Below are 26,737 nucleotides of genomic sequence, written 5' to 3'. Positions count from 1 at the left end.
TCTAAGTGAACATGGCAGCATGTTATGAAACACAGGTTGCTAACATTAGTTAACTTATCTAGCGCTTATTGATAGGTCAAACTGTTGTGCTTTGTGAATTATAATAGTTTTAACTTAACTTGATGTTTTATCAAATTTAAGGATGAATTTTTTAGGCCATTATTTCGCAAGCTTTCAGGAGGCAGAGTATGCACTTTATTCTATATGAATTGTCTTACACTCTGACAAATGCAAACATGGACTCTAAATAGGGCCACGGGTTTTCTTCTTTCTCATTGCCATGAACAATTGAAAGTTGAATTTCTAGGTTTTCCATGTCAAAAGCAAACTAAAGTGCTCTCAATGCAGGCAGGAAGTGCTATTTTTTTGATCGTCTGAATGATGACAAGCCAGCTTATTCAAATCTGTGACAGAGCCATCTGCTGCTCTGGCAGTGATAATGTGGGTTTGTAATGAAAATATGTACTGAGGTAAAAGTGGAAGTCGGAGGAAAAAAAACAATACACCAGTAGTATAGTACAGATACAGCCTTTTAGTACTTAAGTACAGTAGTGAAGTAGATCCACTTCGTTACATCTCTGTTAATAAGTCACCAAAGATTTTCAATCAGGTTTAGGTCAGGACTCTGGGCTGCCTTTTCATGATTACAGAATTTTCAGCTTCAGCTATGACTTTTTTCATATTTCTATTAAATTTGTATACTGTTCTTACTCATAAACACTGCCCTTTTGCCTTAAGAATACCCTTAAACATTGACTTAAAAATATAGGAAATTGTATGTATACAATTTATCATCTGGAAAAATCTAAGTTACGCAAGAAAAAGACTTATATCTGGAAAACAGAATGTTAAGGCCAAGTTTTGCAACAAAATCTTTGGATAAAACAATTTTTGACACATAAATAAACCACACAGAACTCCCAAGAAACTATTTGTCAAACCCCTTGCAACCAAACTGGAAGTAGATGCTAGGTGATTGCAGACAGATAACATGGGACATACAATACTGGACACACGTGTAGATTGCGTGCAACAGGACTTCCAGCACAGCTTAGATCTATTTACGGTCTTTAGAAATTCACAAATCAAACATATTATTTTACAGTTAAGTCATACAGAACACCTTCACAGCCTCATAGCAACACATGGTCAGCCATCCACAACACTGTAATAAACACAGCATAGTGATGATGAACAAATGAGTCAGGGGTGATAAACGGTGAAAAAGTCCTGCTGCCTAGCTATACAGTTCAGTAATTTCCCTTCAATAGCAATGAAGAGGTGATAAATAATTTATTGAAATTTCTTATTTTCATAGCATTAAAAAAGATAGTGAACCTAAAAGATCAGATAAAATGCTCATTTAAAAGAACAAAAAAGGTCAGACAGATTTGGTGGTTTCCACATGTTCAGATTCTCATGTATTTTCACATTGCTGAATGATTTCTTTAGTTCTCTTTGTGGCTGCTACCCAGGATACAGTTTATAAATACATTTATTCTGTATAATACACTTATTTATAATAGCTCTCCTGTAGCTTAAAAAGGAGAGCATGACACTAGCAATGCCAAGGTTGTGGGTTTCATTCCCAGGGAAAGCCAGGACTGCTTAAATGTGTATGCAATGCAGGTTGCCTTGGATTTAAATGTAAACGATTCAAGTAAAATCTGTATATCAGATTACTGAAAAATGCATCTTGGGTTAGACAAAATTAAGGAGAATCAAACATGACCTTATCTATTAATAAATCACACATTGTCTTAGTATTGTAAGAATTATGAACTATTGGCGATAGCACTGAATATCCACAACACACAATATCAACATTTGTCAGCACAACCCAGTGCTAAAGAATACTTCCCAATCAGATCCAAATTATGTCGGACAGACATTATGGGGATTCTCCCATAATGTCATATTACTTAAGGTACTAATTTATATTATTTCGGTATGACGTTTTTTTCCACAATGTCATTTTTACATAACATCTCAATTCCCGTCAGGAAACGAGGGATGCCAAGACACTCCCCTTCAGAGTTGTGTCAGAATGAAATTAAGGTGATTTTCCCATAACGTTGCACCACTTTGTCTATAACATCTCTATTCCTGTCAGGAAACAAGGGATACTAGGATGTTTTCTCTCAGATCACCAAGTTATGTTGTAATGACCCTATAGTGATTCTCACATAATGTCGTACCACTTCAGGTACTAGTTTTCATTATGTTGAAAATGACGTTATGTTGATTTTCCCATACGGTCGTTTCAACATAACGTCTCAACTCTCATCAGTAAATAAGAGATAAAGACATTCCCCTTCAGATCGGCAACTCTGAGTGATGTCAGAATGACATTATGGTGATTCTCCCATAATGTCGTACCACTTCAGGTACTAATTTATGTCGGAAAAACGTTACGGCGATTTTCCCATAATGTCGTTCCGACATAATGTCTTAATTCCTGACAGGAAATGAGGGATACCAAGATGTTCCCCCTCAGATCGGAAACCCTGAGTTATGTCGGAATGACATCATGATGATTCTCCCATAATGTAGCACCACTTCATATATAACATATCTATTACCGTCAGGAAACAACGGATACCAAGATGTTTCCCTTCAGATCGGGAACTCTGAGTTATGTCGGAATGACATTATGATGATTCTCCCATAATGTAGCACCACTTCATATATAACATCTCTATTACCATCAGGAAACAACGGATACCAAGATGTTTCCCTTCAGATCGGGAACTCTGAGTTATGTCGGAATGACTTCATGGCATTTCTTCCATAATGTCGCACCAATTCAGATACTAAATGATATCATAATGGAATAACATTTTGGCGACTCTCCTATAATATCCTTCAAACATAACGTCTCTGTTTCCTTATTCAGGGAATGAGAAATACAGAGATGTTCCCCTTCAGATCGGGAACTTTGAGTTATGTTTGATTTGAATGACATTATGGCGATTCTCCCATAATGTCGTACCACTTCAGATACTAATTTGTATTATGTCGAAATGACGTTATGGTGATTTTCCCATACTGTTCTTCCGGTATAAGATCTTCATTCATGTTAAGAAACGAGGGATACTGAGACATTCCCCTTCAGATCGCGAACTCTGAGTTATGTCGAAATGACATTATGGCGATTTTTCCCTACTGTCATTCCAACATAACGTCTTCTGAACAAGGGAATTAAGGTTACAAAGACACTTGGATCAGAAACTCCAAGTTACATGTATGTTGGACAGACATTGAGAATAGACATGGCAATTCCCCAATAATGTGATTCCCATATAATGTCTCCATTACCTCATTCAAGTACAAGGGTTAGAACAGTAATTCCCTAATTTAATACAGTAGTCTCACTAGCAAAATTCAGCAGTTGGCACGTCCCATAAGTATTGCCTTCAGTGTAAATGATAATAGCCCCTTTCACACAGTGATACCGGTAAATATCCGGAAAATTTCCGAAAGGACTTTACCGGTAAACTCAAAAAAGCGCTGTTCACACAGGCGAGGACGTTACGGAATTTTTCCGGAATGGAGCATTCACACATCCATCGCAAAATGCCGGTAAATTCTGACATCATTAACCAGAAATGACCTCTAAACGGCTGCGCTTGTGTTTGTAAACATTTGACTACATAACAAACTCTTTGAATGATCAGTATTGAGTACAACTCCAATGAAAACATATAGAGGAACACTTTCACATGTCGAGATGTTCATGATATGTGTGTGTGCTGGCGCTTGGGCGCTCACGGGCACACGCAAAGCTTGAAGGTAAACAAACAACGGATTATCATAAACATTTTATCGATAATTATTTACAAAGTTAGCATTAAGAAGGAACATAGAGACGTTATCTGACTAACATCTAGCAGCTAAAGGTGTCTGGAAAAATATTCAAAGGCTTTTATTCTCATAAACATCGTGCACGTGAATGCGTCTGACTGTTCTGATTGGCTAAAGTAGGTGTCTCACGTCAGCACGTTCTAGACGTGGACGCTCTCTTTCCGGCAATCTTCCTTCTGCATTCACACAGCGCAGCATTCCGGCAAATTACCAGTAATGTTACAACTTCTCTTTCCGGAAAATAGCCAGAACGAATTTACTGGTATTTTCAAAAAGGGCCTGTTCACACATACAACCTTTACAGAAAGGTCTGTATGTGTGAAAGGGGCTAATGTCTAGTCCTGCTTACTTGAAATAGCGAATGTTTGCACAAACACCTGTTGCTATAAACTCCTGGACGAATTATTAATAAATAAACTGTCCTGGATCACGTCAAACTCAAATCCGACTCTCTGAGCAACTCACATACAAAGAATGAACCCTAGGATCCCAAAATGTAAACATTATGCCAAAATTATATTATTTGAAAATACCAAACAGATTCAGTCTAAGGACAATGCAGCATTATCTGGAAACAAGTAACTTCAATAGGACAGCCTGCTGTTAGACATTAGACACAGCATGAAAGCACACACCCCACTGTAATCCCACAGCACATACACAAACACACACATTCCAGCAATATTGGAAAGCACTGAAGCGATTTACTGTACACACAAACACACACTCTGTGCTGTGTGCTCTTGATGAATTGTCGTCTCACAGTACCTGGATGTATTAGCGAGATGCGTGGTTGTCTTATCAGGGGCTCATTCCTCTGTCACCTGCTTCAGAACCCGCTGTGAGAGACAATGTTTGTCAGTCTTCTGCCTTTCTCGCTTTCTCAGGCAAAGAAAGACACTGTATCCTAAGTAACAACTGTTATTTTTTGCTCATTGTCATTACTAAGTGAAAACGCCATCAATCTCAGTATTTAAAAACAATGAAAAGTGGTGTCTTGGAAAAATAATAATCATGAAGAAGGAATTTTTAAAAGGGATTTAAAAGAATTAGAAGAGACCAAGGTCTGTTTTAAAGGAAGAAAACTATAATAGTATAAATAAAATAAAGAGTAGATTCAGAATAATAGCAGAGTTCTTGTTAACTCTGATAACTAGTAACTCTTGTTTTTGTTCATTGTCATTACGGAGTAAAAATGCCATCAATCTCACTCTTTGAAAACAATTGCTAAAGAAAGTGCTTTCTTAGAAAACAAAAGAAGTGTTATAGACAATTTAGAATTACAAGAAAGAATTACAAAAAAAACAAACAAACAAAAAATTCTCGTAAAACATATATCTGCCATACACAGTTAAAGGCACAATTATTAGCCCTCTTGTGAAATTTTAATTCTCATTCGAATATTTCCCAAGTCAAGTTTAACAGATCAAGGGAATTTTACAGTGTTTCCTATTATGTTTTTACTTATTTTATATGGTTGGTCGATTGCAATTTTTACATTTTTAGGATCAATGTTATTAGCCTGCTTTAAAAAATTCTACTAGCTACAGAACAAACCATTGTTTTCCAATAACTTGCCTTAACCAAACTTAACCTAATTGTACTTTAATGTGAATACTAATAAGTTGCAAAATATCCAGTAAACACCATGTAATGTCATAATGGCAAATAGGTAATATAATAATAAGGTTTAAAAATGTAATGAAAAATGTTGACAACAAATCTCTCTCTGAAACACACAAACACAAAAACACACACACAATTATTCTTGTTCACTGCTTTTATAAAAAACAATGGCTTAAGAAAGTTCTGTCTTAGAAAAAGACTTAAAAGGGTTTGAATTAAATAGGAGGAGACAAGGGTTAAATTTAAATGCCTGCTTACAACATTGATAAATGGTATATATTTAATTAAAAATAAATTATGTGTGTGTGTGTATATATATATATATATATATATATATATATATATATATATATATATATATATATATATTTTTTTTTTTTTTGAGATTAGGATCAATCTAGATTTAAAAAAAATAATCAAAGCCCACCTATACTATATATATATATATATATATATATATATATATATATATATATATATATATATATATATATATATATATATATATATATAGTATAGGTGGGCTTTGATTAATTTTTTTAAATCTAGATTGATCCTAATCTCAAAATAAATCTATATTAAAAGGTCTCATTTGAATTCTGCCCAAGACATTCAGAATATGTGTGCTCCCTAAATAATAAGTCTTTGAGAACGGGTTTCTCGAGCCAGGTGGCGCATCTCCTGTTTCAAAAATGCGTCACAAACTGCTTGAGAAACTGTTCTACTATGATAATTGGTGATGAAAATAAATGATGTTCAATAAGATGTACTTGTGTTTACTAACTGTTTATTCAGTTAAACATGAAGTTTGAACTGTAGGCCTACATAAGCTCCAAACAGCGATTTTTGATCACCTTAATCCGACTAAAGTCATAACTGACCTAAACAGACATGAAATTTAGACATGTGGAGTATGCATATATTAGTAGCATTATTGAAATAAACACCACAATCAAACTATTACTGTCATGTAGGACTTTTCACCATATTTATATATCATGAATTGTGAAAGTTTTTTTCTTCCATTTGGCGTGCGTTATTAAAATCCATAACACTCTTAACAGTCCTTTATTCATATTTGCATCTAATACCCCAGTTAGTCACGGGGGCATGAACGAAATGTTCATGAGTTAAAGTGAAACTGCCGAACTGCAGTTAAAGTCAGGCATCATGCTGATTTGATTTAGAAGAGCACTTTTTTTTTCAGACGACTCACCGGTCAGGTATACATCCGCGCTAAAATATCAAGGTAGAAGTCATCATAGCTTGCGTAGAACAGACCCAGCTCCCAACCCAACTTTGAGAATAGATTAACGGCAATATTTTTTTTATTGCGCGATAAGATTATCGCGCCCCACCACTAATATTTACATCACACCTCCCCCCCTCCCCCTACTGCCGTTCACTATTACTTTCTTCCGCAACTCCCCAACTCTCTTCACTTTCTTCTGCGATACCCCCGCCACGCTTCCTTTTGTATGCGTGACACCCCTCCACCATACATCACACCAAGCACCCATTTCCAATGCCATGATGACAGAAAATTAAATTTGACTCTCTATGTAGGAGAGAAAAAAAAACCCTAGACACCCAGATTCTCCTACTGTACATCGCTTTGGCAAACCTTTACATTCCCCGAGAAAAATCAAACAGTTTGATGAGAGCGAGAGTGAGCTCTAGTCACTGCATGGGTAAATGAGTAAATATGTAATTAGAGAACCCTCGTTAGCGCCTCATTAGGACCCCCTCTGAGAAGGTTTAATTAGCTCAATTAGCAGCAAGGGCACAGACCTGCTCTCTTCTATGTTATGCCTACAATGGTCATCCCTCCAGGGGCCCTCAAACCCCACAAACTGTCTGAAAACTCCCTGACAGCCTCAGGATGGAGCCCAAGGCCCCAGGGACATACCACATCGCTTTGCCTTACCATGCAAACAGATGGCTTTCATAAAACGAGAAGATTTCCCCTCTTCGCTTTTCCCTCTTGATGTGCACATGTTAAGATGATACACGGTATAAGTAGTACACAGACGCAGATGTGCTTCGCAAAAAGGTAAAAAGCTCAAGATTTGCATTCACTGAAGGAAATAGTAACTTTGGGAGGCCCCAATAGCATTTGATATAGTAGGTTGTAGACATCAGTAGCTTTGACATACATTTTTCATCTATATATTTAAATAAACACTTATGACAGGAAAATAAATGCTAGAAATTAAGAGGAAACCAAGCTTGACTGTGCTAAAGGTATAAAATCTTAATTTTATTTACATATATATTCAGAATTATTAGGCCCCCTGAATTATTCACCCCCCTATTTATTTTTTCCTATTAATTAATTAATTTATATTTAATGGAAATAAGATTTTTTCAACACCTTTCTAAACTTAATAGTTTAATAACTCATTTCTAATAGATGATTTATTTTATCTTTACCATGATGACAGTAAATAATATTTGGCTAGATATTTTTTAAGACACTTCTATACAGCTTAAAGTGCTAGGTTAATTAGGGTAACTAGGCAGGTTAGGGTAATTAGGCAAGTTATTGTATAATGATGGTTTGTTCTGTAGACTATCAAAAAACAATATAGCTTAAAGGGGCTAATAATATTGACCATATAATGGCTTTTAAAAAATTAAAAACTGCTTTTATTCTAGCCGAAATAAAACAAACAAGACTTTCTCCAGAAGAAATAAATATTATCAGACATACTGTGAAAATTTTACTTGCTCTCTTAAACATAATTTGGGAAATATTTAAAAAAGAAAATAAAATTCAAAAGGGGGCTAATAATTCTGACTTCAACTGTAAATTATATCATTCATATTTTTTTATGTAAACAGTCGAAGTCAAACTTATTTGCCCCCATGTGATTTTTTTTATTTTATTTTTCAAATATTCTCCAAATGATTTTTATCAGTTTAAGGGATTTTTTTTTACAGTATTTCCAATGATATTTTTTCTTCTGGAAAAAAATCTTATTTGTTGTATTTCAGCTGTAATAAAAGCAGCTTTAATTAAGAAAAAAAAATCATTATAAGGTAAATATTATTAGGTATATAAGGTATAATATTATAAGCCACCCTAAGCATTTTTTTTTCCACTGTCTACAAAACAAACCATTGTTATACAATAACTTGCCTGATAACCTAACTTGCCTAATTAACCTAGTTAAGCCTTTAAATGTCACTTGAAGCTGAATAGTCTCTTGAAAAATATCTAATATACTGTCATCATGGCAAAGATAAAAAAAAAGAGTTATTAGAAATTAGTCATTAAAGGTGCTACATGGAAGTTTTTGACTCTTGTAAAGCATAAAAATACCATGATATGTTTGCAGATATTTAGGAAACATGCTAAGTGAGCATACTTGTTTATCTGAAAAACAATGCTAAAGTTTAGATATTCTGTTTTGAAAATGTGCTGCAACGTCTGTCTTTGTTTTGGTCTCTTTAACCTGCCAATGCCAGTTTAGCCAATTAAATTTCAGCACCCAGAGTTGCCTTCAAGGAAAACAGTATATCTGATTTATTCAGTCAGGAAGGCTCACAAAGTATGTGTCTGCAACTTAAAAAGCAACATCAGTAGCAGACTCCAAAATGAAATGCACCAGACGTAACACTTCAGAAATTTAAATACAGCCATTCAGAGGCACAGAATAGGGCACTCACTGCACAACAACGAAATGGTAAGGTTTATAATCTAATTAATACATATTAAACCTTTAACATTATTAAATGTATAAGTTTTGTATTGAATTTAAAATATTACTTCTCACCTATGAAGCTCTAAATAATCTAGCTCCTGTTTATCCAACCAACCTTCTGTCTCGCTACAATCCAACTCGCTCTTTAAGATCTTAAAACTCAGGGCTTCTGGTAGTACCTAGAATAGCAAAATCAAGTAAAGGAGGTCGAGCCTTCTCCTTTATGGCTCCTACACTCTGGAATAGCCTTCCTGATAACGTCCGAGGCTCAGACACACTCTCTCAGTTCAAAACTAGATTAAAGACCTATCTGTTTAGTAAAGCATACACTCAATGCATCACCTAGCGGGTTCCACACAGGCTTCTGCATCTTGCTTATACACTATGAACAGCAGCTACGCTAATTATTCTCTTTATTCTCTATTTTCACCTGGGGATACTCATCCCGAGGTCCTCAGATTATGCAGAGTCACTGATTGGATCCAAGACCAGCGATGAGATGATCCCAAGGTTTCCATATCCGGGACCAGGCCGTATCCTGAGCTGCTGCTGCGCTGATGGTAATGGGGAGTGAAGAACATGTGTCTGATTCCAGTGACGCTCCAGGGACAGACGAGTCTTCGCTGAGGCCAGCTTCCAGCCTTCACCGCGGTGACTGAAGCTCTGCACAAGACTGTTGGCCAGCGGAGAAATTAAAATGGCCGTGCCCAACTGAGTCTGGTTCTCTCAAGGTTTTTTTTCTTCACTCCTATCAGGTGAAGTTTTTTTTCCCTCTCCGCTGTCGCCACTGGCTCGCATGGTTCAGGATTGGTAGAGCTACGCATCGATGAATTGGCTCTTCAGTGTTTGAACTCTCAGTACTGATTTTAAATCACACTGAACTGAGCTAAACTGAACTGAACTTAAACACTAAAAACTGAACTACCCTGATCCAGTTACTATGACCATTTATGTTAAGCTGGTTTGACACAATCTACATTGTGAAAGCGCTATACAAATAAAGCTGAATTGAATTGAATTGAATATGCTGAATCACACATATGTGATATTCAGTTTGCAGAGTCACAATTTTGAAGTTCAATTTCAAGCGATTAATTTTTTTCTCAAGATGAGGTGGACTATCTGCTGCTGCTTTCAGTAGTATGGCAATGAGAACAGTAAGATGCAAATGTGAAAATCTGGGTTAGAATTAATATAAGTTAGTATTAAAGTTAGTAAAATTGTAAGATACAAAAAGGCGCTGTATGCATTGTAGCTTAGCATAAATTATTGATCCTGATGGCTACAAGAATTAACATATATAATAACAACATTAAATAATCATTGTTTATACACAAATCAAAAGATGTCAAAAAGCTCATCATAACAATAAATAACTACAAAAATAGACCAATTACAATTCAGCCTACAAATCAAATTTCTAAGTATTTAACTGTGATATATATATATATATATATATATATATATATATATATATATATATATATATATATATATATATATATATATGTGTGTGTGTATATATATATATATATATATATATATATATATATATATATATATATATATATATATGTGTGTGTATATATTTATATATATGTTTTTATTTATATATATATATATATATATATATATATATATATATATATATATATATATATATATATATATATATATATACACACACACATACAATTTACCATAAATACATATACAGCAAGATGAATGATGATGTCAATGTAAATACAATATTTTTGCTGTAATTGATATACATTAAGTTACAAGCGAACTGCTGTATATTTTTCAGGAAATTGTTAACAATGCAAGGTCTTGTCCTAAACCACCCACTTGATCACTCAATGTCTCACAGCCTTTGTTCACATACTGCCGTGAACTTCACCGCATCTGCAGGGCATCCCATTTGACATTTCAGCTTTCGGAAGTGTGTTCATATGCACAGTGTCCTCAATCAACCCCTTCAGATGCCTTATAGAGTGGTCCATGGGATAAAATGGAGACATCTGGGGATCAGGGTTCAATTTGGGACAGGGGCCTAAGTGAAAATTAAAGGATCTATTTTAATTAAAATATACCAAAATAAATAAATAATATAGATACTGTTGTACACCTAAGGCAGGAATTATCTGTAAAATATAAAATCACTAAATTAATTAAATTCAAATTAAATACGGTGTGTTCGAGGAATATCAATATGCAACCTCGCAAGCCTGTAATAGAATACAAATCCTAGAAAGATTGAGAAAAGCAGGCTGGCTGAAAATACGAGGAGCGCCGAGCTGTCACAGAAAAGAGCATTTGACTGTCCACGCCGTCTTGCTTCCTTTCAGACAATTTTCACTTGGTATGGATATGAAAAGTGCAGCCGTACCCTGAGGCTGTAGAGGACTCTTCTAGACTTACAGGATCATATTCCAACAAGGTCATGTCCACAGTCGACTTAGCCTCCAAAAAAACATTTCCTGGAGTTCATGTTATGGTCTTAAACACATGACTGACAGGAAACTTTACCAAAACTAGATGCTCTTAAATAAATGTTAACAATGCTTGTCTGTATATGCTAGTAATGCTTGTAAATAGCGTTTTACGATGTGCAGATGATGGTACTTCTAACTCTTAATAGCAAACTGTAGTATTAACTATAGTGAAGGGTAATAAATTTTGTACTTTACCATACTTTGTTTCTACAGTAACTCTGGTTGTACAAAATTTAATACAGTATATTTGTTGATATTATTGTTATAGTCATTGTATTATTATAGCAACTATGGAATTACCACCACAGCTTAATTGGCTCAAAAAACTATAAATTACTATAGTAGATTTTATTCATGTGGGGTGTTAAATTGTTGATTTGTGGTTATTTACTGGCTAGCTCAGACAGACAGACAGAACCGTATCAACGTGCTGCCCAAGACCAGACCAGTTGCTCACTGAAGCTAAGCAGAGCGCAGCCTGGTCAGTACCTGGATGAGAGACCACATGAGAGAAGGTTGCTGTTGGAAGTGGTGTTAGTGAGGCCAGCAGGGAATGCTCAACTTGTGATCTGTGTCCTAATGCCCCAGTAAAGTGAAGGGGACACCATACTCTCAGTGAGCATCGTCTTTTGGATAAGATGTTAAACCGAGGTCCTAGACTCTCCATGACACCAGATGTCCTGGCCCACCTTCTAAATGACTGTGAAGCGCTTTGGGCATATGGCCACACATGATAAATGCACTATATAACAGACACATGCATGCATGTATGTTAACTTTGATCACCAAACATAAACGAAAGCTTAACTATACATGCTTGAACAAAGAATTCATTGATTCAGATGTATTGGTATATGACACATGATAATAAACTTCATTAGTTCTCACAAAACAAGGAAGCAAAGTTAATATGGCGCAAGACATGTTTGTCGCGATTTGTTGCTATTTCCAGACATTCCAGATGTTATTTCCAGCCACGTTGTTTAAATAGCAAATTCATTTCCACCACTTTGTGGACTCATGGGTATGCCGGTCTGAAAAGGAAGTGTGTTAAGGCGCATTGTTGGCACGTTGCCATTTTAAGGAACTGCAATAGACCGTGCCCTTGACCAACTATAGTTAGTTATGTGCCTATGGTCTTTAGGATTAAAATGGTACAAAAACTATTATTTTCTACACAAACTTAAAAAAAATTAAAAAAAACTGCCTCCATGCTTTCTTCATGTTGGGGGGCTTTTTTCAGTTTATTTATGACAATTTGCATTTGTATAATGTTATTATTTTTAGTAGTATTATTAATTAGAAGGCAAATGTATATTTGTTTTAATAAAAACAAGCTTAGATTTGTCCACCGGTTGGGTTTTGGAAACTTATGCAACACCATATGAGGCATAAGAATAGGATGTGTGTTTGGATACAATTCAGTTTTTTTTTTTTTTTTTTTTTTTTTTTTACGACAGTTCGTTATTATTGTTCATTTATTCATTTGCTGGAAATTAGAAACTGAATTTAGAAATATTTGTGAAACTAATCTTTGCGCTTAACAAGCAAACTTAAATATGTAGGCTAATGGATGTCTTCAGTGGAGTGCGTACAACAGCGTTTCCATATCCACGTAGGAGTAAAGAGTAAAGAGAAAGTAAAAAGGAAGTAAAGAGGCCAAATGGAGGAGACTTGTTCTTTATCCTCTCGCTGCAGATGATCTTTTGAACTGTTTTCTCGCTAGTAAAATGTTCAGTTTTTCCGCTTACAAAGTCCGCCATGTGAACAGCAAATGTGCCATGGAGCGACGCAACTGACTCTTAAAGGAAATAGGAGACGAGATTCTGATTGGTTTAATCCAGTTATGCTCAAAACACACCCATAACTCATTAAGAGAATAAGCACCACCCTGTTAGACCATGTAACAGGGCACAAACCATATTTTTCCATCCTTAAAATAGCAAAGGTGAATTCAGACATGTCCTTAATGCTTTTGCGCCCTGCGCTTTAGACTACGCCCAGATCGATAAAATCCCAAATCTTTAATTTAATCATTGATATATTTTAATTACGCGAATTCTAAGACAATTTCAGATAAATAATCAGTATTATTAATTATTTTTAATAGTTTTAATGCCCCCCCCCACCCCCCCAAACACTTCCACAAAGCCTCTAGAGCCTTTCCTTGATGCTCCCAGTTTAAACCCCCCTGTCTTAGATCATAACATGGAATTTTTGGCATCAAAATGCACAGTGCGTAAAAAAACAGATATTCGAGGGTCCTAAAAAGATGACATGGTGTTTGACAGCGAGAGCAAGGAGCACTATCAGATTCCCCCTAATTGGAAGTTTAATTAAAAGTTCTTTTGAATGTGTTTTACCACCGGCTGGGGGGGAAATTGCATCAAAAGCTCACAATGGGGACACAACCTGCCCGCGCTTCTCCAGTCAGCAGTTCTCTTTGTGAAGGGAAACACTCGCCCGATCCGAGCTCTCCGGCTTTACAGCTGTTTCATTATGGACCACAGATATCCAATTACACCAAAACGGCGAGGGCTGCTTTGGGACACGACACGCAGATCTGATTTTGATGGCAGAGGCAGATTGTACACTATCTCTCATGTAATTCCATTAGTGCGGTATGGAAAGACGTAAGATGCTGCCTCTAAATGCACCAACATTTGCGTGTCTGTTCATAAAAGAATGTTCTGACCTTAACCTGGAGGGCCAGTCTAGAAACAGGTGTGACTAGATGGAATATTTTAAGATTTAAAGCATTGGAGAATATTGCTTTTAAAAGCAACAACATTAAACCTCAAGAGGCTGATCAAAGTTGTATTTCTGAGCTTTTAATAGCAATACTATGTTCATAATCCAGCTCATTATAATGGCAAAGCAAGGCAAATTTATTTACCTAGAACATTTCAAACACAATCAAAACTCAAAAAGTTCTTTAAATAAATAAAAGAAGAAAATAAAAATAGCATAATAAAAATGATTTAAAACAGATAAAAATGTGTTAAAACAGGTTTTGAAGGAATGAATAAAAGAAAGACATACTAGTGCAATCTGTTGGACGTTGCACAGTGCTGATTTAGTTAAGGCACAGCTAAACAGATGTGTTTTCAGTCTTGATTTGAATGTGCCTAATGTTGGAGCACATCTGATCAATTCTGGAAGCTGATTCCAGCAGCGGGGGGCGCAGTAGCTGAAGGCTAATTCATCCTGCTTTGACTGAACTCTTGGAATTTGTAATATATTTACTTTAAAATCTATTCCGAATGTAACTGGGAGCCAGTGTAAAGACCTGAGGACAGGTGTGATGTGCTCTGATTTTCTGGTTCTGGTCAAAATCCTGGCAGCAGCGTTCTGAATGAGCTGTAACTGTCTGACTGTCTCTTTAGTAAGGCCAGTGAGGTCCATTACAGTAATCTACCCTGCTGGTGATAAAAGCATGAACAAGTCCTCACTGGGAACAATAATAATTTAGTGCATAATGAGAGGTTATACTTTATATTCTGTATACTGTACAATTGGTTTTTGTAACCAAACTAAAATAAAGAAAATAAATAAAAAAGAAGTAAAAAAATAGCACATTAGCATCTAAATGTTCTTCTAAAACTGATAATACTGTTGTCATGTTCACCAGCGATCAACCACCAGATGTCGCTGGTAAACATTCACACACAAACATTCACACTCATTGAACTACATATCTGCCATGTTATGGACTACAACACCCAGTCATGCCACACACACACAACCGCTTCCAGATCCACACTGATTGCACTCTCACAGCTGAAGCCACTTACACAATGATTATTTGGACTATTTAAACCCCTTTTTTCCACACACATGTTGCCGAGTCCTGTTAGCTGTATCAGTGACATTCATCAGTGACAGTCTGCCTTTGCCGTGTTTTTGGTTATTAGCCTAGCTTATCCTTTTGTCCTTGTCTGCCACCTGCCTTTTGACCTTTTGCCTGTTATTCGACCATGATTCTGGACTGTCTCAATATACCTGTTTACACCTGTATTGACCATTGCTTGCCTGACTTCGATTAAACCTGCATTTGGATCCTACCTTCTGTTGTAGGTGTCACTCTCCGTCGTTACAACTGTATACTAAACTTGAGGCGCAGTGCAGTAATACGTGAAACCAAATAGAATATTTTGAGGTTTAAATAACTGGAGAATATTGCTTTTCAAAGCAACGACATTAAATTGCTAAGAGTGAATGTGAAGAGGTTGATCAAGTTGCATTTCTGAGCTTTTAATAGCAATAATATTCTCATAATCAAGCTCATTATAATGACTAATTACAGCTAGCAAGATATACTGTATATGGGAATCAGCATGACTTGGTTATCACTATAAAATTCAAGGTTACAATTATCAACCCAACTATGTAAACTGACATTCATTAAAAGATATAATAGCTATAATTTAAATTAAATTAGAGAAGACAAAAAATATCTTATTCAAAGATGGATTTTTTTTAAATAGAGTATTTAATCATTTATTTTTTTATTTTTGTTTAATAAATGTTAAGGGTTGATTAAGTGCATCATAAAACATTATATACATATACATTCTGTATACTGTACACTTGGTTTTGTAACAAAAAAATAATAAAAAAATAAAATAAAATAAGAAAACATAAGCATCTCAATTTCCATCTAAAATAGAATATACTGTATACTAAAATTGAAAGCCAGTATATAGGAACTGGTGTGACCGAATAGAAAATTTTGAGATTATAATTATGGAATAATATTGCTTTTAAAAGCAATGACATTAAATGTCAAGAGGTTGTATTTCTGAGCTTTTAATAGAAAAACTTTGTTCACAATCCTTCTCATTATAATGACTAATTACAGCTAGCATTGTAAACTACTTCATAAGGAAATCAGCATAAATTGGTTATTACTATACAATTAAAGGTTACAATTAGCAACCAAACAATTTAAACTGACATTTATTAAAAGATATAATAACCATCATTGAAATTAAATGAGAGAGAAAAAACAAAAAAAATATTTCAAGAATTAATATTATTGAAAATAGCGTATTTATTTATTTATTTTATTTATTTATTATGTTTAATTAATTTTGGTGGTGATTTAGTGCATCATGAGATGTTATATACATATACATTCTATATACTATTCCATTTATATTCTATTCTATTTTGTTCTGTTTAATAAATGTTGGTGGTGATTAAGTGCATCATGCAAAATTAATAAAATATTAAGAAATTAATAAAAACTTTCACAAAAACATACAAACAACTCCTATAAGACTTCATAAACATTTTAAAAACTGTCTAAGATAAAATACACAAAAAAGCCATTGGCTTATTTCCATTGTGCTCCTCAAAATTCTTGGATGGATGAGCAAATCATAAATCAGTGCAAACATCATCAGTAAACCATCATCATAAACCAACTCTTTTTTCATTTTCCTTCAAAAAACTCTCAAATTAATTATCTTTAATAAGAAACAGAGCTAGTGTACAAAAAGATGTTCTACCTGTTTCACTTTTGAATCTACAAAGATAAATGTCTAGGGCGAAGCAGTGGCGCAGTAGGTAGTGCTGTCGCCTCGCAGCAAGAAGGTCGCTGGTTCGAGCCTCGGCTCAGTTCCGGTTTCCCCCACAGTCCAAAGACATGTGGTACAGGTGAATTTGGTAGGCTAAATTGTCCGTAGTGTATGAGTGTGTGTGTGATAGTGTGTGTGTGTGTGGATGTTTCCCAGAGATGGGTTGCGGCTGGAAGGGCATCCGTTGGGTAAAAACTTGCCGGATAAGTTGGCAGTTCATTCTGTTGTGGCAACCCCAGATTAATAAAGACTAAGCCGTAAAAAAAATGAATGAATGAATGGATAAATGTCTTTGATATACGATAAATAAAATGATTAAGACATCACTAACAGGTTAAACTAAATACAGAACTCAACATTTGAAGTGGTTCAAAACCTTTCAAAGATGTCCTAAAACTATTGAGCAACATCCTTTTTTTGAAAAACTTTTTTGATCCTCTCCAGATGTTGACTACTTTATAATTAATGTACAGGCTAATATAGTGCATATATGCATAGAAATACTCTTCTCCAATGAAATGTCGACACTGAATAACTTGCTTGAGGTAAATGTAATGTCATGTGAAGAAGATGTTCCCAGGGTGCGAATTACTCTCTCAGATTACTCGACTTTAAGCTAATACTGCTTGCTTAATTCCCTAAAGATATCAGAAATAACACTAAACACTTGAATTCAGCAACTGAAAGAAAATCTTCACACATTCTTTAAAAATATTTTTCAAAAGCTCTTCTACAAGGACAAAAATGTTCTTTGCGGCAAGAGATATTACCTAGCTTCTCAAATCTGCTTAAATGTGCAGGTACATATGAGCGAGCAAGAAAGCAATGATCTGCAATTCCTGCCCACCTGGATGACAGAAGGACAGCTGCCCAGTTTCCACAGCGCACTGGATCATTTGTTCAGCCATTGGCTTAAATAAGTTAGCAATCTGTCTCCTTGTACAAAGCTAGCTTTGATACGGAGAAAAGAGCTTTGTGGTCCTCCAGTGGTTCTTTTCCCCCCTGAACCGCCAACAGCGACAAGCTCCAAGGTTCTGAATCAATGGAAATTAGGTGGCAAACACCAAAAAACGAGGACGCTGCCTCGAGGTGCTTCGCTTAGGCGGTGAATAGTGAGAAGAATATCAGTTTTTTAAATGAGGCTCCTTAGCGTTAGATGTAAGATGAATGAACCAAGACTGCTAATTTACAGTGAGGACGTAGGAGAAAATAAAGAAACCTTTCCGAAGTATGTCTTACTGTCTAATAAAAAGCATCTTATTTCAGTAGTGTAGAAAGTTCCACTGAATAATATACATGTAAGGACTCAGTGGCGAGGAGCCATTATTCAATTTTCTAATTATTTATTTAATTATTACAAATTTTCTAATAATTCAACAGACTAAAGTCAATTATCCTTCTTATATTTAAACATGTTTTATTTAAAGATGGCCACAGAGTAAAATGACTTGCCTTAAAGGTTCTGGATGTACAGTAAGACTCTTCTAAAGCATAAAAACACCATAATATGTTTGCAGATATTTAAGAAACATGCTAAGTGAACATTCTTGTTTATCTGAGAAACAATGCTGAAGTCTAGATATTCTGCCTTGAAAATGTGTATTATGAGCCAGATCATCTGTCTTTGTTTTGGTCCCTTTAAACCCGCCAATTTAGCCAATTATACTACAGCCCCTGATTTGCCTTGGTGGAAAACAGCATATTTCATTCATTCAGTCAGGAAGTTTCTCAAAGTATGCATCTGCGATCAAAATGCAAACTTTGGTGGACTCCGAAATGAGATGCAGATTCAGAGTTCCACATGGTTGTTTATTAGCAAATAATATAATAATCACGAGCGTAATCATTTGGTAAGCAGGTTACATTGTAACCCTGTGCCCTAACAGCACGCTATGTGGCTGTTTGGACCAGACAAAACATGACAGAAATTTATAGACAGCAATTCAGAAGCACAGAATAGTGCACTTGCTGCACTCCAACAAGGTTTTTAATGTAATTAAAACATGTTAAACCCCTTTGACATTATTAACCCTCTGGTGTCTGGGGTGATTTTGGGGCCCCTAAGATGTTTTGACATGCCCTGACATTTGTGCTAATTTCAGCTACTTATGACATAGTATTGCCCAACATCTGTTTTTTTTTTTATTCAACACATACTCTGCTTCAATAATATGTCAAAAATATTGATATAAATGCTTGTGTTTTTTTTTTAGAAAAAAAATAATAATGTGTGGTTAGTAGGTTTAGAATTTAAAAAAAAAATTAGCTGAAATAAGGTAAAAAAAAAAAAAAAAAAACACTGAATGGGCCTGAATAAGACTTTTGAGAAACTAGTCTTGTAGGCTAGAATATTTCCTACACAATTGTGTGAAAAGTATTCTGTTCTCTCATTTAAAGAACACATTACACCGATTTACCTTTTGTAAAGTCTGTCTTGAGTGATCTCAGCTGTATGAGTAAGTGACAATGGTTATGAATGATTTACACCTGGAGAGATAAAAGACACTCCCCCACTGACTAATGTTTACCCACCAAGGGCATTGTAAATGTCAATGTAATGTCCAGCTGCAAAAACTAGCCCAAACTAAATGCTTGTTGTATTACTTGCTGTATTATGACCATGTAAACACTATGGGTGAACAATGTATGTGCACTTATACAGCATGCACAAAAATATATATTTTAAATAGTATAAAATGTGCTTGCAAAAGTGTTATAATAAAAAGTTTGTCCATTAATCCAGCACTTAATAATAATTTCTGAAAGACTCTGAGACACTGAAGTAGTGCAATGACAAAGCTTTAAACACAAGAATAAATAATATTTTAAAGATGAAAAACAATTACTTAAAATAATATTTTAAGAATTTTTATAGAAATCTAGGCCAAATAATTGCAGCCTTGGTTAACTCTAAACTTTAACTGACTAAAAGTAAAATAAATGATACGTATAACATGCGTCACATTCAGAATAAAGCAGCATCAGATCACAGTGGTCCTGTGAGGTCAAAAAGGTCATAATTCCAACTTATTCCTAAGAATGAAACAACCTTTTTTAGCATGCTGCGTTTGTTTGTGAGTGTGCACGAGTTCAGGAAGCTGTCTTCATCATTTGTGTTAAAGAGCCGGCGTGATGCACGCTCAGCCGAGGTCCATAGATTACATAGCAAGACAACATTGCTTTTCAAAATTTTGGAAAGTGCACCTTCCCAGCTTCACGCAGGTATGTCTCTCGTGTACTTGTGGAGAACGATGCTAGTCATGGTAGCATGACCAGCCACCTCAGAGGCTTAAATGTACATGCTTAATCACTAAAATGTGTTGGCGTGGACCGAGTGATAGTTTTAATTTTTTTTTTTTTTTTTTTCAAGATCTGAGGTAAACTATCTGCTTTCAGTAGTATGGCAATACATGTCATGCAAAATGTAGTTTAAACTCAAATTATGAGCATGTAGCACTGAATAAAGCACCCGAGGTGATCATTGTCAGATTATCCTGTTGTACAGCTACAAGAAATAGAAACTGTTTCTAAAATATAAATTTCAGTTGTTGGTCAGTACAAAAAATGCCTTAAATCAGCCTTTAGGCTTGATAGTCAGACGCTGTCCTCTTGATGTCGTCAATCTGACAACCTGTGTTTACTCCTGTTTTGAACCAGGTATGCAATACCTTTTGTAACCACTGGGTATCCAACTTACAAGCACCTTTACAGGAAATGTCAATTCCTGGAACTATTTTTTTTTTCATAAATTAAGTTTTTATTTTTTTACAAAGGGTTTCTGCAGGTTTCACAGTTAAATTTAAGACTTTAAGACATTTTTAAGACAATTATGGATGAAAATTTACTCATTTAGGGTTAAAGGAATTTTTCAAATGACCCAGATGGAAAAGATTTTTAAAAATATATATATTATAATTTAATACATTAAAGCAAACAATAATAATAATAATAATTATAATATAATTAAGCAAGCTCTACTTGTATCTATACACTTTTTCCCAATATAAACTTTCTTTAAAATAATTTTAAAAATGTTTTAAAAGTTTAAAAAACTATAATAAACTAAATCTATGCACAATAATCTGTCCAGGTCTGTGTCCTCAGCAGTAAATACATAGAGAATGTTTAAACAAATGTTATTTTAAGGTAAATAATTAAAACATTATGATAAATAGAATAAAAATTACTGTTTAAAATTAAACTTTAAAGTTTTATTGAGATTTATTGTTGGTGATTGTATGGGTTTTGGCCAGATTGCGTAGAAATACAAGGACAAAGAAAAATTAAGACCTGTTTAAAAAAGATTTAAGACCTACAACACAATATTTCAGTAAAAGGCCTAAAATTTGGATTTTGAGATTTAAGACATTTAAGATTCGACAGAAACCCTGTTACTTAATAGTTTATTTGAAAAAAAAAAAGATTTATGATAATTAATAAGAACAGCTTTCAGTTTTTGCAATTACTTTTCAATTGCAACACTCTCCAGCCAATCAGAATCAGCCATTCACAATCTTTACATTATACTACAAACACAATCCATATCTCAAAAAAGATCAACCAGCACACCTATTTTCAGTTTCTATTCCCTAATAAGGCATAAAGCCACTAAATTAGAGACTTTTTTCCTCACACATCTTCCCCTCAGCGCTTTCACTGGAGCCTGAACTTTATCAGATGTTCACACTTAATCATCTTTATCACAGACATGGGAAGAAACCAGACACACTTTCTTTTCATTAGTGACAGGAAATTTGATCAATCCGATTAGCTTTCTTCATTATTCTCTTTATTTACCTCTTTCTCTCTCGTGTTTCATTGCTGACGGGCAGGTTGAGGATGTGGAAGGTTGATGTTCACCCCTTCACTGCACCTCCGTGAAGTTTGAAAAGTCTTTCAATCCACCCAAGCTGGAAATCAGAGGGTATTTCAGTGTAATAATAATAAAAAAAAAATCACAATAGAGCTGTTCAGAAATAACGTCAATTTGTAGGCCAACCCGGAAGGCTAATTCACCATGGCTTCCGATGGGAATTGTTAATTTTTGTAGAAAAGCGTTTTTTAATTTAAGAATAAAATAAGGTCTTTGGTTAATATGACTTGAAGACACTTCACATTTTGTTCAGAAATGGCACAAGGTCATACCTCAAACACAAAGTCTTCTAAAGTCGAAGTTTTATACGCTTGAGAGACTGAATTTCCAATGTTTTCCCATTAAGGCTGTTTAACTCGTATGGTAATGACCTTATTATTTGATAAAATGGAGGCATATAATGGATTTAAGGATAACATGGATAAAAGGAATATGAGATTTATTTATTTTTTGAGTATAAATTTTTAGAAAATGAACAAAGCCCAATGGATATGTTTATTTGTACAGTATGTGTAAGTCAGAGCTGATAACATGTAGCAGGGATTTTTAAAATCCAGACTCTGAGAGAATCCAGATCCATGTCCTTTTCATATTTCAAAGGCACTAATTGTGTGTAAAGGATTAAAGTGTGGATTTATTACTTCATAAATGCATGTTCAACTTGTTATGTTTTTAGTTTTTAAACATATTTGTAATAGTGATGGTCTGAACAGTTGATGGGATACAGACGGTGCAATTTTTTTTACACTTGACTGCCCCACATTTGGCACCAGATTTATTTTAACCAACCTTTGTTTTGTTTTTTCATTAAAAAAATTTTAATACTTAAATTGCAAAATGCAAAAACTTTGTAAAATGCAAAATAAATGCAAAATTCTATAAATGATTGACGGCTTTGACATTGATAAATTCAGATTTGGACCTTTGACTTGAGACTTTAGGAAACTCTGTTATATCTGTCAAGGATGCTCTTTCCGCACTAACATGTTGTAATACTCGTCTTCAGTTTTTAATAATTTATTTTACAAAACTGACATAAATTCAATTCTAGATAGAGCCAGATTTGCATGTTGTCATGTTTGATGTTACTTGAAAATAAACTGACATTAATACAATTTTGTAAACCATGAGAATAGGTCAATTTAATAAGCTGTTTTTTTTAGTATCCCATTTTCTGCATTTAGGGCATATGGTGATACAAAATGCTGTAAATAATTAGGCTGATTGACAATCTTCAATTTTAAATTAAAGCAAAATGTTATGAACTTTGTGTGCTGAATCACTATTTTTAAATATCTATTGCAGATAGACAGCACATAAATTAATATTTACAGTGCTTAGTACACCTTATTTTGAAAATGAATATCTTTATCCATTTCTTAGTGAATATAAGTAATATACAGTTGAAGTCAGAATGATTGCCCCCCCTTAGAATTTTAAAAAATTTTTATTTTTTGAATTTTTCCTAAATGATGTTTAACAGAGCAAGGAAATTTTCACAGTATGTCTGATAAAAAAAAAAATAAAATAAAAAAAACCTATATAAAGTCTTATTTGTTTTATTTCAGCTAGAATGAAAGCAGTTTACATTTTTTATGAACCATATTAAAGTCTAAACTATAAGCCCCTTTAAGTTAGTATTTCCCCAATAGTCTACTGAACAAACCACTGTTATACAATAACTTGCCTAATTACCCTAACCTGCCTAGTTAACCTAGTTAACCTAGTTAAGCATTTAAATGTCAATTTAAGCTGTATAGAAGTGTCTTGAAAAATTTCTAATCAAATATTATTTACTGTCATCATGGCAAAGATTAAAAAAAAAAATCAGTCATTAAAAATGAGTTATTAAAACTATTATGTTTACAAATGTGTTGAAAAAATCTTCTCTACAGAAATTGGGGGAAACATAAACAGGGGGGCTAATAAATCAGGGGGGCTAATAATTCTGACTTCAACTGTATTTATTGGTGCATTTGAACAAAACAGATTCATTAAACAGATATATTTATTAAAATAATATTTTAGTCACTAAACATCTTTAGAAATGTAAAGATAATAGATTTAAATTCATGCTAAATATTGGGAAAAGAATTACAAACAACAACATTTCAGTATTAAATTAAATATTAAATATAAATTGTAAATATTTTTTGTTTCTTTTAATTTTTGCTATTTTTGAAAATGTTATTTAATATGTTTCTAACATAAATGTGGGCTACTAATATTTAAACCATTATTGTTCGAACAGTTATTTTGTTAGATAACCTCCAGATTTGGCTTTAATACTGGCTAATGCGTATGCACAAATATTGTAAAGCATCCTATAAAAAAAAAAACCATATAAATGAGAGGTTTGTGAGGGGTGTACTCATATATGCTGAGCACTGTAGGTTACTTTATTATATGTAGGCTTAGTTATTACTTTAATAATTGCCTCTTATGCATACATTAAGTTAATGATAACAACAACAACAACAGCAAAAACAAAATACATTTCTGGTACTAATTGCTAAATGTTAGATTAACATTGAACAGGTGTCCGTCTGACAGAAAACACCATTATTCTGACCTGAGCTGATGATATATGTTGAATCAATCAACTCATTTTCCATCTCTCTCCAACTGTGATGCCTGCTCATCAGGACTTTCAGAGAGCAATTTTTAGTTAGTGAAGATCCTGGATTCGGATATGTGAATACACGTGCACACACTTTGTGTCACGCTCCTTTGTGGCAATGTTGGGTTATGGTTAAAAAGAGGTGATAATAACAAACTAATAAACCTTTTTCATAAGACTGTTATGACGTGTTTAACGGGTCATCAGAATCCTAAATTCTTAAAAGTTTTTAATTATAAGATTTAAAAAAAAAAAAAAAAAACGTATGAAAATTTATTAATACACTACCTGACAAAAGTCTTGTCGCCGATCTAGGTATTAAGAATAACAAATGATAACATGACTTCTAATTGATGATCTGGTAACAGAAGTGGCTTATTAATAAAGTCATCTGGAATGGCAAAGAAAGCACTGTTGCAGGACTCCCAGAGTTCATCAAGATTCTTTGAAGTCATATTTATTAGCCGCTCCATCTTACCCCAGATATGCTCAATAACGTTCATAGCTGGTGACTGGGCTGGCCAATCCTGGAGCACCTGAAGTATGAGAAGGAGCACTATCCTGCTGAAGAATTTGCCCTCTCCTGTGGTTTGTAATGTAATAGGCAGCACAAATGTCTTGATACCTCGGGCTGTTGATGTTGCCATCCACTGCAGATCTTTTGCATGCTTCCATACTGAATGTAACCCCAAACCACGATTTTTTTTCTTTACCAAACTTGACTGATTTCTATAAGAATCGGGTTCCAATAGGTTTTCTGCAGTATTTGTGATGATTGGGATGCAGTTCAACAGATTCATCTGAAAAATCTACCTTCTGCCACTTTTCCAAATGATCAACTAGATGTCAAGTTATTATTTGTTGCTCTTAAAACTGGGATCAACGACAAGTCTTTTGTCAGGTAGTGTATATTTATACGTACCACACAATCTTTGCATCACATAACAAAAATCTAATTACTGCCAATGTGATGTGTTCGTAATGCAGCGTCTAAGGGGCAGGACAATAAATTTGATGTTGTCGGCCATTCTGGCTGTCGTTATCAGTCTCACAATATTTTTCCCCTTTTCTGAAAGTCTTGGTAACACCATGGAGGAGTTTTTCTTTCATTATTTCAGCAAATAGGATTGTAAAAAAAATATTTTGTTACTCTCACATTTACTGCGCTTTGATGTTGATTTCTGCTACTGAGAAACGCCGAAATGTAAAAAGGGTCCACATTACAATTTGAGAGATACCGTTCCTTTAACAACATGTAAACGATGCCAAAGTCAAACCGCATACTGTCACAAATTATCCAATTATCAGCCTGTGGAAATCACAACTAATTATGTTCCATATTACAAAAACTGTCCTGCTGTTTGTCTCCCTGTCGGCCGCTGTCTCTCTGTCTTCTGATAGACAGATAATGAAGAAGGCTGAGCTCAGTGCTGACAGTGGGTCTGTTCATGATGTACGGCCTCTGTGTGTTTGGGTGTTCCTGGCCTGTGGTCTCGCCTTAGGCTAATCACTTTGATGTCATGGTCAAGCACATGCAATTACCTCTCCTAATACAGACACAAAAGTTCCCTATAACACCTCGACCGGTCCTGAAGGAGACTCCTCCACCAATCTCTTCCTCTGTGAATAGATGGTACTTTAGAGAATTTTGCAGTTATTTTTGCAGATATCTGACTTCTGAGGAAGACACTTTCTACTCTGTCGGCTCTGATTCATTTAGGTGAATCAGTTCTTTCAGGTCAGTCAAAATGAGTCTAAAATCTATTAATTAATCTGGCTTACTTTTGAGTTTCGGTATATTAAATTGTAATATCAATCAATCAATCAATCATCAACATGATGAGTGGCTTAGACAGAGTAGATGTCCATCATTTGCCAATCAGAGGCAGAGTAGGGCAGGTGTTCACACAAGCACACGCACAGTCAGTGGTCAGTTCGAAGGTAGCGTTTGCAAACTAGAAATATAAGCA

At 34.6% G+C, this 26,737-nt stretch overlaps 1 protein-coding gene across 33 annotated transcripts in view; it reads right to left on the bottom strand.

The window, feature by feature from the left end:
- chst13 (carbohydrate (chondroitin 4) sulfotransferase 13) overlaps nt 1-26,737 on the bottom strand; it is a 416,663-nt gene that overhangs the window by 249,575 nt on the left and 140,351 nt on the right. For 21 of the 33 annotated variants that reach the window (XM_087307583.1, XM_087307560.1, XM_087307582.1 and 18 more), the window contains one exon: nt 22,072-22,184. The exons of the other annotated variants lie outside the window; for them this stretch is intronic. The gene's annotated coding sequence lies outside the window, so the exon portion shown is untranslated. The remainder of the gene's footprint in view (nt 1-22,071; nt 22,185-26,737) is intronic. 33 annotated transcript variants of the gene reach the window in all.

The sequence above is a fragment of the Danio rerio genome, chromosome 23 (assembly GCF_052040795.2).
Source record: "Danio rerio strain M-AB ecotype USA chromosome 23, GRCz13ab, whole genome shotgun sequence".
In the NCBI taxonomy this organism is placed as follows: domain Eukaryota; kingdom Metazoa; phylum Chordata; class Actinopteri; order Cypriniformes; family Danionidae; genus Danio; species Danio rerio.
Note: the sequence above shows the minus strand (reverse complement) of the source record. Positions and strands in the feature narration are given on the sequence as shown.